Source organism: Camelus ferus, chromosome 14 (genome assembly GCF_009834535.1).
Source record: "Camelus ferus isolate YT-003-E chromosome 14, BCGSAC_Cfer_1.0, whole genome shotgun sequence".
Classification (NCBI taxonomy): Eukaryota; Metazoa; Chordata; class Mammalia; order Artiodactyla; family Camelidae; genus Camelus; species Camelus ferus.
This window is the reverse complement of record NC_045709.1, coordinates 46,014,031-46,030,589: the sequence shown is the minus strand read 5'-3', so window position 1 is coordinate 46,030,589 and position 16,559 is coordinate 46,014,031.

The following is a 16,559-nucleotide window of genomic DNA, read 5'->3' as shown; positions in this document are numbered from 1 at the left end:
GGTACTAACTCTCCATTTAGTGATGAGGGCTTAGCTCAAGTGACTTCTTTTGGGCCTATTATCTTTTAACATCATACACATAGAATACAGAAGCTCCCTTAAAGATACTCCAGTTGTAGACTGAGTGCATATGTAAACTTTCTACTTTAGTTTTATATTCTTTCAGAATAAACTTAATTAGTAAAACGTTATCAAGTAACATGACATTCTCAGATCCAGTTTTCTATAGAAATATAACTAGTATTTGTAAAACCCATCTCTTAGTTCTATAAAATTGAATTTGATACTTTCTCAGATAATTAGCAATACATTATATTTAATTTTCTCAAGACTCACTGCAGAAAAATTTATACTTGAAGATACTATTGACATCACTATTTTAACTCAAGCAGATAAATAAATTACGTTATTTGTATAAATGCAAATCACAGGCCACTTTAGAAAACAGTTTGGTAGTTTCTCAAAAAGAAAAAAATATATATATATGACCAAGACATTCCACTTACAGATATGTATCCAAGAGAAATGAAAACATATGCCCACACAAAGAAATACAGATGAAAGTTCACATTGCTATTCATAGTTGCACAAATTAAAGAATTCATATATCCATCAGCTGGGGAACAGATGTGTACAATGTGGTATATTGATAAAATGGCACACTATTTAGTATTGAAAAGAAACAAGCTACTGATAAATGCTACATCTTGTATGAATGTCTATCAGCATTATGTTAATTTAAAGAAGCCAGAAGCAAAAGACAACATAATGCAAGATTCCATTTGTATCACACAGTCAGGGAGGGCAAATTTATAGAGAGAAAGTGGATTAGTGAGTGCCTAAAGCTGGGATAAAATTGGAGATTTACTGTAAATGGGCATATGTGATCTTATTGTAGGGATAAGATTGTCTTAAAATTGATTTATGTTAATAATTGAACCACTCAGGATGATGCAGGAAAAACTCATGTGGGGCATGAGGAGGGCCATGTCCCAGGCTTTGGCTGAGCCCCTGGGATGTGCCCCACCAAGTGTGGGTCCTAGGCTTTGGGCAAGAAAGAATTCAAGAGCAAGCCATAGTTGAATAAAGGTAGATTTATTCAGAGAAATACATTGGAAGGCAAGAAAAAGGCCATGAGGTGTGGGGGTTGGTGCTCAGATTAAAAGTAGGTACACACTCCATGGACAGAGTGTGGGCCATCTCTGAACAGAGAGAGAGAGAGAGAGAGAGAGAGGCAGTGGCGGGGTCACCCTGTTGCCAGTTTTTATGGGCTTGGTGGCTTCATATGCTAATTGGTGGAAGGACCAGTCTAACTAGTCTGGGGAAGGGGCTGGGATTCCCAGGAAGTTGGCCATTTCCCACTCTTTGACCTTTTGTGACTAGCCTTGGGACCGCCATGGTGCCTGTAGGCATGTTATTCATAATGTTAATATATTACAATGGGCGTATAATGAAGCTCAAGATCTGCTAGAAGTCAATCTCCTACCATCTTGAGCCTCAAGGCCTACTGGGGGTTGACTCTTCCACCATTTTGATGTTAATTGCTGTGTCACTCCTTGAATGGCTATGCCCTGCCCTCTTCCTGTCTCAAGGACAGCTACTAAAAATCACATGAAATGAATCAATGGAAATGGGTGGATTTTACGATATGGGAACTACTTCTCAATAAAACTTTAACAAAAAAGAAGTGAAATTAAAACATAATGAAATAAAATATACTAATCAAAATTAATTGAATAATCAATAAACCTAGTACTGTATGAAAATCTGCAAATATTTTGAAACGGCAAATTTTGTAGTATTTTCAGGTAAGTTCATTCGGATTTACACATGCCTATTTTCTGATGGACAAGAAGGATAATGCTAAATACAGTAATATGACCTTCCGGATAAGTAGGTGAGATAGCCCACACTGCATCCACTGCCCTGAAGGAACATTTAAAAATGGCTAAGCTTATTGGGAAATTTAAATGGCCTCATTTAGTTTTCATCTTTTTTCTCTTTGCATGCCAAATCTCTAATGAAAGTGCTAAAGAGCAATGAAATGGCCAAAGGCAGGAAGCCAGAGAGAAACAGAGAGAAAAAGAGCCAAATAAGCAACCTTTAAATAACTAAGAGCTGATTGATTGATTCAACCCATTTAGACAATTATCTTAATAGCTCTGTTTGTTAAAATTTCCTGGTGGTCTTGCCAGACATTCCAAAATAGCTGTGATTCGGAAACAGTATGAGTAGTGTTTGAGCGCAGAAGATGGGAAGTCAGACAATTCTGATTTTAGTTGAGGCTCTGTAAGTTCTGATCTGTGCCCTCTCTCCCAGGCTCAGGTTCAATTCATACTGATTTATGGATTTAATGAGTCAACACATGTGAAACACTTACCACAGTACCCAGGGCATTGTATTTTCTCAAAACACAATCGTGGAATCAATTAATTCATATATAACAGCTGCCATTAATATTTTAGAAAGTCATTCAGGAGGAAATCACAGTAGACCACATACATTGAAGGTCAATATGTTGGTAGAAAGCAGTTAAGGCGATCTATTCAAGAAACTGTTTAGTTTGGCAGGGAAAAGCCTTAGTGTTTGACTGCTCGGTCCATACAACTGGGCAATACAGCCCAAATAATTGAGTAAGTTATTCTACGAGCCTAGGTTTTTCATGATTTTTTTTCTGTTTAAAATAATAAGATACATTAAATAATACAGAGTTACAGGATTAATGAACCCAGTTAAGAATTGAGTGATAAACTCCTTCAACAGGGAAAAGAGTGTGTACCTATAGACCTTTGTAATGATGCTCCCTATCTTATAAGTCAAAGTCGTTCATTAAGCAACTCTTTATCTTACAGGTATTATGTATCAGGTTTTATGTTAAGGTTCACAAATGGATACAGAAGAGAATCTGGAGACAGTAAAATTGCCTTCTTTGATAAAGAAATATGTAGGTAGCAATGGCAAGAATAAAGGAGGAATAAATAGTAGCCTTAGATGGACAAGCAAAATCTTCCTTTAGGAAAAAGTCATCAATCTTTTTCTGATAAAGTTCAGATATGAAATGTTTTAGGCTTTATAGGCAAGAGAGTATCTGTCAGAACTACTCGATTCTGCTATGGTAGCATTAAAGCAGCCATAAGCAGTATGTCTAAAAAAAATTGTTTTTAAAGAAAAGACAGGTAGAAAAAGGGAAAAGGGTGTCAAGAGTGTTCTAAAAAAAATCATTATTTACCAAAAATAGGCCTGATTTGGCCAGAGTGGCATACTCTTTGGTGCCCTGATTTCCCTTGGAAATTTATAATTCAAAATACCCAAAGTTCAGATTTAGCGATCATTTTTATTAAAATAAAAGTGCCTTGGATCTGTGATTTGTTTCAAACTATCTGGTCTTCAAAGAAACCAGTGACCCATGTACATAATTAATCAATATTTACTTTTGCAGTTAGGCATTCTACAATGATCTTAGCAAAAGATCTCAATTTACAACCATGCAGAGGATGGAAGTTCAGAAACAAAATTACCCTAATGTTGAGTGAATATATGCTGATGAATCAAATGACTTTGTACCAGGTAGCAGCTTCAACAGATAACACCAAAACAAATATGTGTCTCCATTTCTGTTTACATCTAAAGCAGAGCAAAGAACACCTTAGCCCCATTCTGTGGTGCAAAGATAATAGTCTTGGCCTATATTAGGTGATAATAAGCTAATCTAATTAAGTATTGCATGGTAATTTTATTTAAGTGATAATGAACCACATGTTACAAATAAGAAGACATCATTGTAAGAACCAATCCCCCTTAGGAAGGTTAAGTACTCAGAATTAGCACTGCCCAATGGAAATACAGTGAAAGTCACATAAGTAATTTCAAATTTTCCAAATAGCCATATTAAAAAAAATTTAAAAAAAGAAAAAATATAATCAATATAAAATGAATAATGAGATATTTTACTGTTTCTTTTCATGCTAAGCATACCCTGGATTTTGAAGATGGAACATGAAGAAAAGGTAAAATATCTCACTAATCATTTTATATAGTGAAATAGTATTTTGAATGTATTAGGGTAAATAGAGTGTTTTATTAAAAAGAATATTCTGTCTCATTTTACTATTTGGATTAGCTACATTTCATGCACTCAACATCCGTGCATGGCTAGTGCTTACCACACTCAACAGTACAGGCTCAAAATCCAGCACCATATCTTACTGGGTAAGCTAACTTGATCAAATTGCATAAAATCTCTGTGACTCAAATGTCTTCTCTTGAGACTGAGCATAAAGATAGTAACTACCTAATTGAGTGTATGTGAAGATAAAATACAATCTATAGAATTGCTTATACTCAAAAATGGTAGCTAATATTCTAATCATAATTGGTGATAAGGTCAGATTTACATACTATGGTTCATGTATGAATGAAGTAAAACTTCCAAAATCTCTGACCTTTACTTGATGTAATGATTAATTCTATACTTTGTAACTTAGCTAGACTGTGGTGCCCAGTTGTTTGGTGAAGCACCAATCTAGATGTTGCTATGAAAGTATTTTTTTGATGTAATTAACATTTGAATCAGCAGACTTTGAGGAAAGCAGATTACCACTTATTCTGTAGGTGGGCCTCATCCAATCAGCTGACATTCTTAAGAGAAAAGACTGAGGTTCTCAGAAGTAAGTCTGCTTCTATACTGCCTTACTACTCAAGACAGCAGCAGTGTGTGTGTGTGTGTGTGTGTGTGTGTGTGTGTGTGTCACACTGGCGATGGTGGGGAAGGGTTTGGAGAATTCTGTCAACTACCAAGAATTCTCATTTTAATTACATATTCAGGAAATAGAAAATGAAAGGACTTGATTTGGAGGTTTAGGAATTTATTTATTGCCTGATTCCATTAATTTCTGATTCCTATAGTGGTCATGGTCATAATTTGAATATCATAATATCCATATGCCCAGTATATGGTTACCCAAGTAAATGATTTTAGGTCTCTTTGAGATTAATGTATTTTTTCAGGGTTGTTCCTCCTGCAGTCCTGATTTTTAACGTAGTCAATAGGTTCCCAGTCTGAATATGGACTGAAGTCTAGAAATAGGTAAAGGATTGCTATATTCAGCCTTGACTCCTTTTGGTTCTATAGAGTGAGCATTCTTGAGAGCTCCCAATCTACCTTGATCCTAGGAAGGCCATGTTTGATAAACCATTCCCGTAACTCTCAAGTTCAAGTCAGCTCTGACTTTTGTCACTTATTCTGTAATACTTTCCACCTTACTTCTGATGGTTAAGCACTGCCTCTTGACCTACATTATTTCACAATTCTATTACCCACTTTGATATAAAGGGTCTTAAATTTAAAATAGCATCTCTTACCATCAGCTCTAGTCTGCAGAGGAAAGCCACCTAATGACACTCTCAGTGGTATTAATGTCACCTCCATCACATTTTTGTATTGCTTTGATAAATAGTGTTTTTCAAGCTCTCCCAAAGAAGAGTGGGCAGATAGTTTTTCCATACTCTAGCATGTACACATTTTGGATCCTTTTTATTATCCTTTCTAGCACTTGCCACAGTCATTCTGTAATTTCTACTTCCCTAGTATAGCTTACCACATTACTCAGCATTCTGAGAGCCCTCCTGACAGCTGTTCCTTGCCAGGATGTTAAATTCTGTATCTGAGAGTATGCTTACATATGGATTAATTCTTTCTTATCAAACTTTAGGTTTTACTTCTCTTGATCCAGTACCTCTAGATCTAATGCATAATTCTCTCCTAGCACTTTCTAAGCAGAGTTCCTGTCTTCTTTTAGGATGAATAATACTTTCCTGCCAAGATATCTTATGACTAGTCTTAGTTATACATCTGGTGAGAAGAAAAGAAAGTGAATATAGTTTGTGAGTGGAGACAATGTCATCTTAAAACGTCTTTGAATCATTTTCTATAAAGAGAGTACTAGACTTTAAAAGGGAAGTATGAGATACTTCTTAGGGCCCAAATGATTAAGGGAAATCTGGAAACTCAAGATTCTTCTGTGCATGACTCAAGAGTTCCTGTTTCCCAAGACTTTGTGTGTCATTCCTTCTAAATCATGGCTTTGATCTTGGAGTAGCAGAATTCTAAGGGTTGAAAAGTCAACATTCTAAGTAGTCCTGCCACTCATAAACAAATCTGGTCCTAATTCTCATCTTTTACTATCCTCTGCATCAGGGAATTAGAAGCTCTTTATATGCTCCCAAAAGACTGCCTGGCTTTCATGTTTATCCTTAAGTACCAAATGATGTTTCTGCATCATTTCCAGAAAAGGAATAATAGATGTAATTTTTTAAGTGGGATAAACTAAATCATGACACAGAATAAGTAAAACTGGAAGTAGTAAGGACAATAAGAATATGATTTTGCTCTCAGCAACGAAAGTGTATTCAAAGATGAACTCCAGAATACAATGAACTAATCAGGCAGCCTACAAAGAATACATAGATTTGTGTGTGTGTGTGTAGATATATATCTCCAAATGTACTACATCATGCTTTTCAACAGGGGATTGAATGTAAAAAAGACATCATATTGATCCATAGAGAAAGTGTATCCTAGTACATTATGTGATTTTACAGTGAAAATATACACATCTACATTTTAGTGAATATTTGCTAATCATTTTTCAATGATTGGAATAAACTTGTAGGCAAACTTAGATATAGCTGATGTTATAATTAATGTTACTAAGCTAACTTTAAAATATTGCCAGCTACCTTGGTAATGTACAGTTATAGTTAAATTTGACAGAATTTGAGAGCAGGAAAAAAGAAAGAAAAAAGATGGAGAGGGGGATGGGTAGTTAATACATTTATTCTATGTAGTGGAAGTCCATGGAGCATAGTTTAAAGTGGAAGAAATAAGAAATTGATATTCATGTAATTAAAAAAAAACTTAGAGGAATTATTTAATATTGAAAGAACAGGCAAGTAATATAACAATTTTAAAAAATCCTCACTTTTTTAGCAAGAAATTCATTGATAATATAAAATGGTAGACAGCAAATTAAAAGTTACCTGTATAAATATATTACTTAGTTAAATAGAGGGAATGACCATATCTTAAAATACAATGTTTAAAAATTATTACTTTTTGAAAATGAGACTGAAAATGGCAATACTATTTTTGTAATAAATTCTTTATACTATATTATTTTTACAATATTTGTACATTATTAAATACAAGAGAAAAGATTATAATACCTATCAAAATTATAAACATTTCCACAAACTCTGATGCACAATTGAGAATTTGCCTTAAGGATGTTATTCAGCATAATGAAAAAAAAAGCTATATGCATGAAAATTTTTATTGCAGAATATGTACAACATTGAAGTGTGGAAACAACTAATAATAAAGGGATAATAGGTGCAAATATTAAACTGTTATAAGGACTGTAGCTATACTGAAGAAAAATATAACTATATAGTCTGTTGCATTTAAAATGCATTTAGAAATACTTAGTCTAAAAGGAAGAAGAGCTGCTAAGATGAGATGGCGGTTAATGTATTTTTTTGTTGTTTTTCTTCTTCTTTTGTTTTGTACTGTTTTTTGGCTTTCTAAAACTTTCAAGGACTAAGGGACCCAAAGGGAAGAAACTATAGTGACAGAATCAGGTTGGGAAATAGAAGGATGAGAATCTAAAGATCAAGGAGGGCAGCCATGCTTGGGGCAGAGAATCAGAATTACTCATCAGAGTGACAAGGTGGAAAGACTGGCCCAGGTGCTGCAAGATCTGGTCATAAGGAAGGACAGTCAAGCCCCCGTGCTTCCTCAAGGCTGTGTCAACCACCAATAAAGAAACAGAGTAAACACCCTCAGCTCTAAGATATGAAATAACCCGGGTCAAAGCAGTGGTCCCACTAGGAGGCTATCCATGCTAGCCAGGGCCATAAATTCCTGAAATTACAGTAACTTCTACTTCTCCCTGCAAATTGGCTGCACTGCCTCGGAGTCTTCGAGGGCCAGGCAAAGTTCCTGTTGAGCTAACCTGCATCAATTGCAAAGGAGGTTCATTGGTCAATTATGATCCTATAGCTAAGCACCTGCTCTTAACCATGCCTTGTGCTACACCTATTATTTCTTACTTTTGCACTGATTATGTTGATGAAGGACTTTGAAAAGTGCAGTAAAAATAATAAAAACAAAACCCACGGTTGCATACATGCATCAAGCAGAGAGAAGAGATTTTTATATCATCACAGAAAAGGGACACAGCTAGTAGTGAAGATAGTGAACCGAATCACACACTTCCCTCCTCTAAATCTGAAATAATGACAGACTTGATCTTTTTATCACACAGATTGGAAGAATAGGACAGCTGCCTGCATATTCCCTGGTAAAGTCAACCTTTTTCTCCACTACTGCCACTTTTACAGAAACAAACAATTCCCTCACCACCACCATGCCCCCTAAAAAAGAAAAAAGAAAGAAAAAAAAAAAAACCGCTCACTTAAATGTTTTTTTTTTTACTTACTGTTCTCGTAATTTTGAATATCTATGATATAAGGACTGACCCAGCATGCTTACCTTTAGAGATATTTCTGAGCTTTATTTTAATTTTGTTAAACTTTGTTCTTCTTACCACCCAGGGACCTGATCATACTGAAACAGTTTGCATGCTTTTGAAGAAAGGGAGAGAAGTGATAGGATTTAGCTGAAAACATGGTTGTATTTTATTAAACCAAAAGATGATACTTATAACAGTGGACAACTCATTACGACAGAAATACAAATAACCTCGGGGGTGAGTAGAAAGGCATCATATTTTCATCTCTTGTAATGCCTGTGTTTCTGAGATAGTACTAGGAAGATTTAAGATTCTTCCCTCCATCTCTGGGAACTGCCTCCTGGTTGGAGATAAAGGTAGCTGGATGCAAGCAGGGTTGCAGTACTAAAGGTTTTTTGTTCTTTTTTGTTAAATAAAATGAATTAACTGTTTATATTCAAAACATAAAAGAGTAATTTTACTTGCTCCTTCTAAAAAACAAAAATTCATAATCTACAGAGCAAATTTTCAAAGAAACTTGTATGGCTCATAATGAATATCACTATCAATTTAAAGCCCTGACTTCTCTTTCTCTAAATATTACTTTTATTAATTATCACCTACAAACTACTCCAGGCATTTTTCACAGATCCTGTCTCTCCATCTTTGTGGCTTATTATCTGTCTGGTGGAGAGTTGATAGATGCAAAACACCCTACCATGACACTTTTACTAATGATCAAATTAGTAAACGTTTCAATTCAATCAAACAGTGAGAAATCTTCCCCTATCTAAATTTGTTATCATGGCATTCTCTTCCAAGTATAGGTCATGGTCTTCCTTCCCCTTTCCTATACCAAAATGCAATTTAAATGAGAGATCTCTCATAATTCTGTGTTTTTACAATGTTTGCTAAATTACAACTCCTAACCTAGAACCAAACAGAAACAGAAACTTATTTTGCACAATATGAACAAAATAAAATGTGGACTTCAAGAGTTAAACAAATCACTTACCAAAAAATCCCCAACAGCACTAAAATGATTATTTCAAGCCACTAAAGGCAGGTGCTCATGGTCATCATTTATAACAATAAGAAGTAAAAGTACAGCCTAACAAAAGATCACCTGAAGAGCACGAATTCTTGAGATTATGAGCATCTTTCTATTTAGAAATATATAGTAAACTGTTCACCGAAAATTGTGTGAAACATGTTACTTGGTCCATTCAGACAGAACTTAAAAGAAGAAATCTTGTCAAAATAATCTCTTTTCCCTAGGACAGAGTGACAGATATGAGTGATCAAACTACAGTACACATAATCTATCTCAGATTTAGAAAGGTTCATGATTCTGTCCTACAAACCATAACATTAAACACTCTGGGAAAATATGACCTTGACTACAAAATTATTGAGGAGTCTGAACAACTGGTTGTTGGTTTTTAGTGGATTATGTCAGCTGACTTGGGGGAATAAAAGATGCCTGTAGTGATTGCTTCTTGATTCAGTGCTATTTATTGCTGCCATCCATAACCTAGATCGATACTCTCTTTCAGAAAAAAAAAAAAAAAAAACGCCTTGTTACTCACTTGGGAATTTGGGGACAGGTATTGTCCAATCTGCCATTCACCATTTCATCTCTGTCCTCCATACCTCATTCAAACTGCACTCAGATCATTCTCCTTCCTTTCACAGCCATTCTTGTTTCCATTATTTACCCTCTTGTAAACCATATGTGAAGGACCTACAGAGATACTGTTATTCATTAATTTCTTTGAAGTACTACAATGTCATATTGCTCAGTTTGCAAATAATGAATGGGATAGTGTAACTGATTTCCAAAAATCTCTTTTCTGAAGACTAATGTGAGCAATATTTACAATTCAGCTTTCAAGACTCCTTTCCAGGAGTGACTGATTCATTGAGTCTGAGTTGGAACTTGGGATTCCATACATTCCACTAATGTCCTATAAGTAGGGATGTTTAGGAAATACCTATTTAAATAATATAATCAAACATGCCCCTCAATTTTCTAAATCAAGTGGCAAATAAAGATAGGTTACAAGATTTGCGTTTGATGCTTTACTGATTCCTTTCACTAAAGTAGTTAAAATTCTATTTACAAAATGACCTGCTTCTGAACTATGATGAGTAAAACAGAACTTTTAAGTAATGTTTACACAAGAGCACTATATCATCATCAAAGTTGCATTAAAGTTTAAAAAAAACCTCTTAATATAGCTTCAAATGGTTGGCATTAGTTATATTCTGAGAGCCTCAGTCCAAGGTGTTATCTATCACAGAGATTTTTGGAAAATGATATAATGGCTGTTTCAAAGTTACCAACAAAGTATAGGCAGAGAAATAGTCTGAAGTAGAATAGTCTTGCCTAGTGTCTTTGTCTTTAGAGGAGCCTAAAAAACATGCCGAACAATTCATTCATATGAGCTTTTCCACTTTTGATCTGAAAATGTAGTTCCTATGAAGTATAAGAAATAGAGGAAAAATAGATAATATGTTGCCTGTATACACTAGATATGGGTAGTAGAAAACAGCTCCCTGGACTGACCACATGCTGTGAGATGGTATCCAAGCTCTCAAATAGCAAGAGTCTAAGGCTGACTTTAAGAAAGCTTGTAAACGTGTGCTCATCTTCAGATTACACTCAGCTGTCTGCAACTGTTCTTTGCACGAGAGGACCATTCCTCCTTCCTACTTCTCTTCTTATACCTTTTGAAAGTTAGATATCTCATTATATCTCTAACCTCCTCAAAGACTATAATGGCAATATACTTCTGACATAATAAAAATTAAACTCCTTTTCATTGAATGCTTTAGAGCTGGCTTCTGCCCGTGTTAAAATCCTTCTTGGCTCTTTCTTGACTTAAACTTTATGTTTGAATAACACTAAACTACACATTTGTAGTTCTCAAACCTACTAGACTTTCATATCCTTCCATCTACATAAATACTGTCAGGGATGCTTTTTTGCCTTGTTGGTCTTCAAGGCATACGTTTAGTTATCATTCGAGTTTCACCTCTACTTTAATTTCTAAATCTTCTATGATGCACAGCTCATACATAAATATCACCAACTATATTAAATTTAATTTTGTACACAATATTACCCGTATTTACTAATATTTGTTCCCAAAAGAGCTGTAAATGCTTCGTGATTCCTCACTAAAATAATGTTGTAATTGGTAACTGGAGGTCTTTGATTCACAACAGAGCTGGGTGTGACCGTAGATCCATTGTTACATAGCTTCTTTCTGCTAAACACGGTGAGTATGAATACATTGCCTGGGTTGTTTTGGGAGCAAACCTCAGAGCTGAACTCTTCCAGAAGTTCAAATGTCTTGCTTGATTCAGTTTCCTCTAAGATCACTGCCATTTCCAAATGTTAGGAAAACAGAATGATTAAATCTTAATTCTATCTGTGAGAAGCCTCAACTTAACCTCCTGACATACAACAGACAGAAGTTAAAATATTCTGCTCTTATCCATGTTTTATCTAACTATAATAAAAAAACTATTAAATGTTTTTTAACATTTAACATTTTACATTTTAACAAAAGAAAAACCTATTCTAATGTAAGATTTGTTTGTATCTATTTTAAAAATTCATGGTTGTCCTAAATGCCAAAAAAAAAAGAAAGAAAGAAAGCCTCAAATTCTAATGGAAACTTCAAGTCAGTGAGAAATGTTAAGTAGAAGCTAAAGCCATAATTGTATGCACTGAAGAATTATCAGCTTGGTCAACGGACTTATAAAAATATACAAAAAGTAATGTCTAACTTCAGGTGGCTGAGGGTGTACTGATTATTTCATACTCTGCCAGGAATAAGGATGAGAAGTCTCTGGCATTCAAAATGTCAAACAAGAACATTTTACTCCAAGCTGAATATTTCTGCATATACATTATTAATAAATTTGAAATTCCTTTACATATGGTTTGTTAATAAAACCTGTAATGGATCAGATCTATTTGGAAGTTCTCAGTAAACAACAGAATATAACTCTGATCATAAAGTTCTAACGGTATCTTAGGATGTTCTGTTTATTCTATATTGCCTTTCACTAAATATGTTTCTGTAGATGGGGTGTTAGCATAATTTCCAGGATCTCTGTTCACTCATCTTTGTTAGATAAGGTCTATGTATATTTCTGGGGAGGTTCCTTGTGAAGAACTGTGAAAGATATGATATTTTATCTTATTGCATTGTTTAGTTATTACCTCATGGTCTAAAGAAATTATAAAGAAGCTTAATATTATAGGAAACATAGGGAAACATTTCCATAAGTATCTTATTTTATACCTGCTGGCAGAATCCAAGAGACTTCCTGGTCAGAGGTATAAGATTTTATTAACTTCAGCGCAGCAGCACCGCAAGCTACAGGGTTGCAATGGTTTCCCTTCCCCCCCATGTCCCTTGGAGTGATACAGAGCAGTCCTGAAGGATGCTGCCTATGCAGAGGGTTTGCCAGACAGGTAAGGAAACCCTAATTCTAGGGAATCCCAATTATGTAAAGAAGCTGCTAACAAACCTACCCAAACTTTGTCCCAGATAGAAATACTATATTAATTACCCTGTACAGTAAACAAATCAGCACTCTGGCCTGGAGAGTCATTAACACTGTCTTTAAAATTGTCCACTCTACAAATCTCCTTGGAAAGACACTCCAGAACTAATACCTTCTAAAACAGACAGCACCAGGTCTAGATGGGTTCACTGGTAAACTGCAGCACTTAAGGACAGTATTCTACCAATTCTCTGTAATTTCTTTCAGAGGATAGCAGTGGAGAGAATGCTTCTTAACTCGTTCTATGAGACCAGCATTACCCTAATATCAAAAGCAGACAAATACATTATAAGAAAAGAAATCTACAGACCAATATCTCTCCTGAAAATATATGTAAAAATCCTCACCAAAACATTAACAAATAGAATCCAACAGTATATAAAACGATTATACATCACAACCAAGTAGGATTTATTGCAGGCTTGAAAAGCTGGTTCAACATTTGAAAATCAATTAAAGTAATCAATAACATCAATAGGGTCAAAATATAAAAATCTCATGTTCACCATCAATCGGTGCAGAAAAAGCATCCTACACAAAATCCAACACCCATTTGTGATAGAAATTCTTAGGAGGGAAAAAAAAGAGGAGAACTCCCTCAGCTTGGTAATGAATATCTACAAACAGCCTACAGCTAACATCATACTTAATGGTGAGAAAATTGAAATTTTCCTACTAAGATCAGGTACAAGGCAAGAAAGTCCACTCTTATCACTCCTTCTCAACATTGTATTCTAAGTTCTAGCTAATGGAACAAGATAAGAAGAGGAAATAAAGTTTATACATATAGGAAAGGAACACATTAAACCATTTATAGATGACTTGATTATCTATGTAGAAAATCAGAAAGTATCAACAAGTAAACTCCTGGAAGTACTAAACAATTATAGCAAGTCTAAAGAATACAAAGTTAACATATAAAAATCAACTGCTTTCCTATATACCAGTAAAGAACAAGTGGGATTTAAAATTTAAAAAAAAAAATCCCATTTGTATTAGCATCCAAAAAATTACTTAGGTATAAATCTAACAAAAAGTGTAAAAGATCTGTATGAGGAAAACTACAAAATTCTGATAAATGAAAATCAGAAAAAACTAAATAAATGGAGAGATAGTCCATGTCATGGATAGGAACACACGAAATTTTTGAGATATCAGTTTTTCCCAACTTGATCTACAGATTCAATTACAATAAAAACCCTAGAATGTTATTTGTAGATAGCAACAAATTGTGTCTAAAGTTTAAATGGAGAGGCAAAAGACAGAATAGTCAACACATACTGAAGGAAAAGAACAAAGTTGAAAGACTAACATACCCAATTTCAAGATTCAATATAAGGCTACAGTAATCAAGAAAGTGGGGTGTTGGCAAAAGAATAAATACGTTGATCAATAGAACAGAATTTATAGCCCCAAATAGAACTACATAAATATAGTCAACTGACCTCTGACAAATGAACAAAGGCAAAACAATGGAACAAGTATAGTCTCTTCAAGAAATGGTGCTGGAACAACTGGACATCCACATGCCAAAAATACATATCTAGGTACAGACCTTATACCCTTCACAGAAATTATCAAAATGTAACACATACCTACATGTAAAATGCAGTAACTCTAATACTCCTGAAAGGTAACACAGGTGAAAACCTACATGACCTTGGGTATGGCAATGACTTTTTAGATTCATTTAGATTTTTTAAGACAAAAAGCAAGACCCATGAAAGAAATCATTGGTAAGCTGGACTTACTGAAAATGAAAAACTGCTTTATGAAAGACAATGTTCAGAGAAAGAGAAGACAAGCCACAGACTGGGAAAAAATATTTGAACAGACACATCAGATAAAGACTGTTATCCAAAATATAAACAAAAGAACTTAAAACTCCACATTAAAAAAAGAAAAAAAAAACTAGGCCAAGGACCCTTACAGACAGCTCCCCCAAAAAGATACTCAGATGGCAAGTAAACATTGGAAAAGATGTTCCATATCATACTGTATATGATTAGAGAAATGCAAATGCAAATGAGATACCACTATACACCTTTAGAATGGGCAAAATCCAGAACCCTGGCAACAGTGAAATCTGAGGAAGATTGTCATAGATGGAATGAATGCAAAATGGTACAGCCACTTTGGAAAATAGTTTGGCAGTTTCTTACAAAACTAAACATATTCTTTTTATATGATCCAGCAATCATGCTCCTCAGTATCTGTTGACATGAAACAAACAGACTACCAGATATTTCTCCAGCAGAGACAGTTTTATTCAGGATCAGCAGGGAATTGCAATTCAGGGTCTACAACCGTGGCAAGCCACATGAAAGTTCCACACAGCAAGAAAAATATAATACTTTTATAGAGATGCCAAGGAGGTTGGGAGGGCTATAATAAACAAAAATCTCATGCCTGTTCATTGACTGAGTCCTTGCCAGGAAAGAAAAGGAATCTCTCTGCTATCACCATAAGGTGTGAGTGTTCTCTCTTTTGGTCTCCCACTTTATTTAATTGAGGTTTCTATTTATTAATTTTTTTTATAACCAAAGGATTTGAAAATGTATATCCACACATATCCTGCACCCAGATGTTAATAGCAGTTTTATTTACAACCATCAAAACTTGGAAGCAACCAAGATGTCCGTCAGTAGGTGAATGAACAAATAAACTATCGTACAACCAGACAATGCAATATTATTCAGCAGTAAAAATAAATGAGCTATCAAGTCATGAAAAGATATAGAAGGATCCTAAATGCATATTAGTAATGGAAAGATGCCAATCTGAAAAGGCTCCATATTGGATGATTCCAGTGGAAGACGCAGGTAATGGCAGAGGCTGTTTGGGTACATGGAGTATATGGGAAATCTCTGTATCTTCCTTTCAATTCTGCTCTGAGCCTAAAACTTTTCTAAAGATAAATCTTAATAACAATAAAAGATAGTCCAGAACAAAAGTGGATTCAAGATGTGAAGAAACATGAGTGATCTATGGGGAATGTTCTCCCAAGTTTTCTAGAATCTTAAGCTTCTTTAGGACCTCTCCAGACCATCAGGTAATAACCACACAGAATTGTGTGAATAATGACTTCTCAAAACATCCAGTTTTGGCTGTAATTTCATTGTACACAGTGGTAGCTGGATTTTTGTTTTCAGATTCCAGTTCCTGAGGAGCAGAGATTATAAAAACATTATTGTCCAAATGATCCAGTGATGAAATCAGTAAAACCTATAAATGTTTGAGGAAGCAAGATTGAGCAGGAAAAAAGCTAGATAAATATTTGATTTCAGCTGATCTCTAGCTTCAGCCTGAATCAACAGGGAGCATAAACGGCAGTACAAAGTTGTCAACCCTGAGGGGAGGTGGCTAGCATTCTGTACCCCCATATCTGTCAGTCTTTGGCTCTGCCCATGCCTAGGGTGAGTGCAAAACTGTGAGCTACTTCTGGTTGATTTAGATAACTCAGTT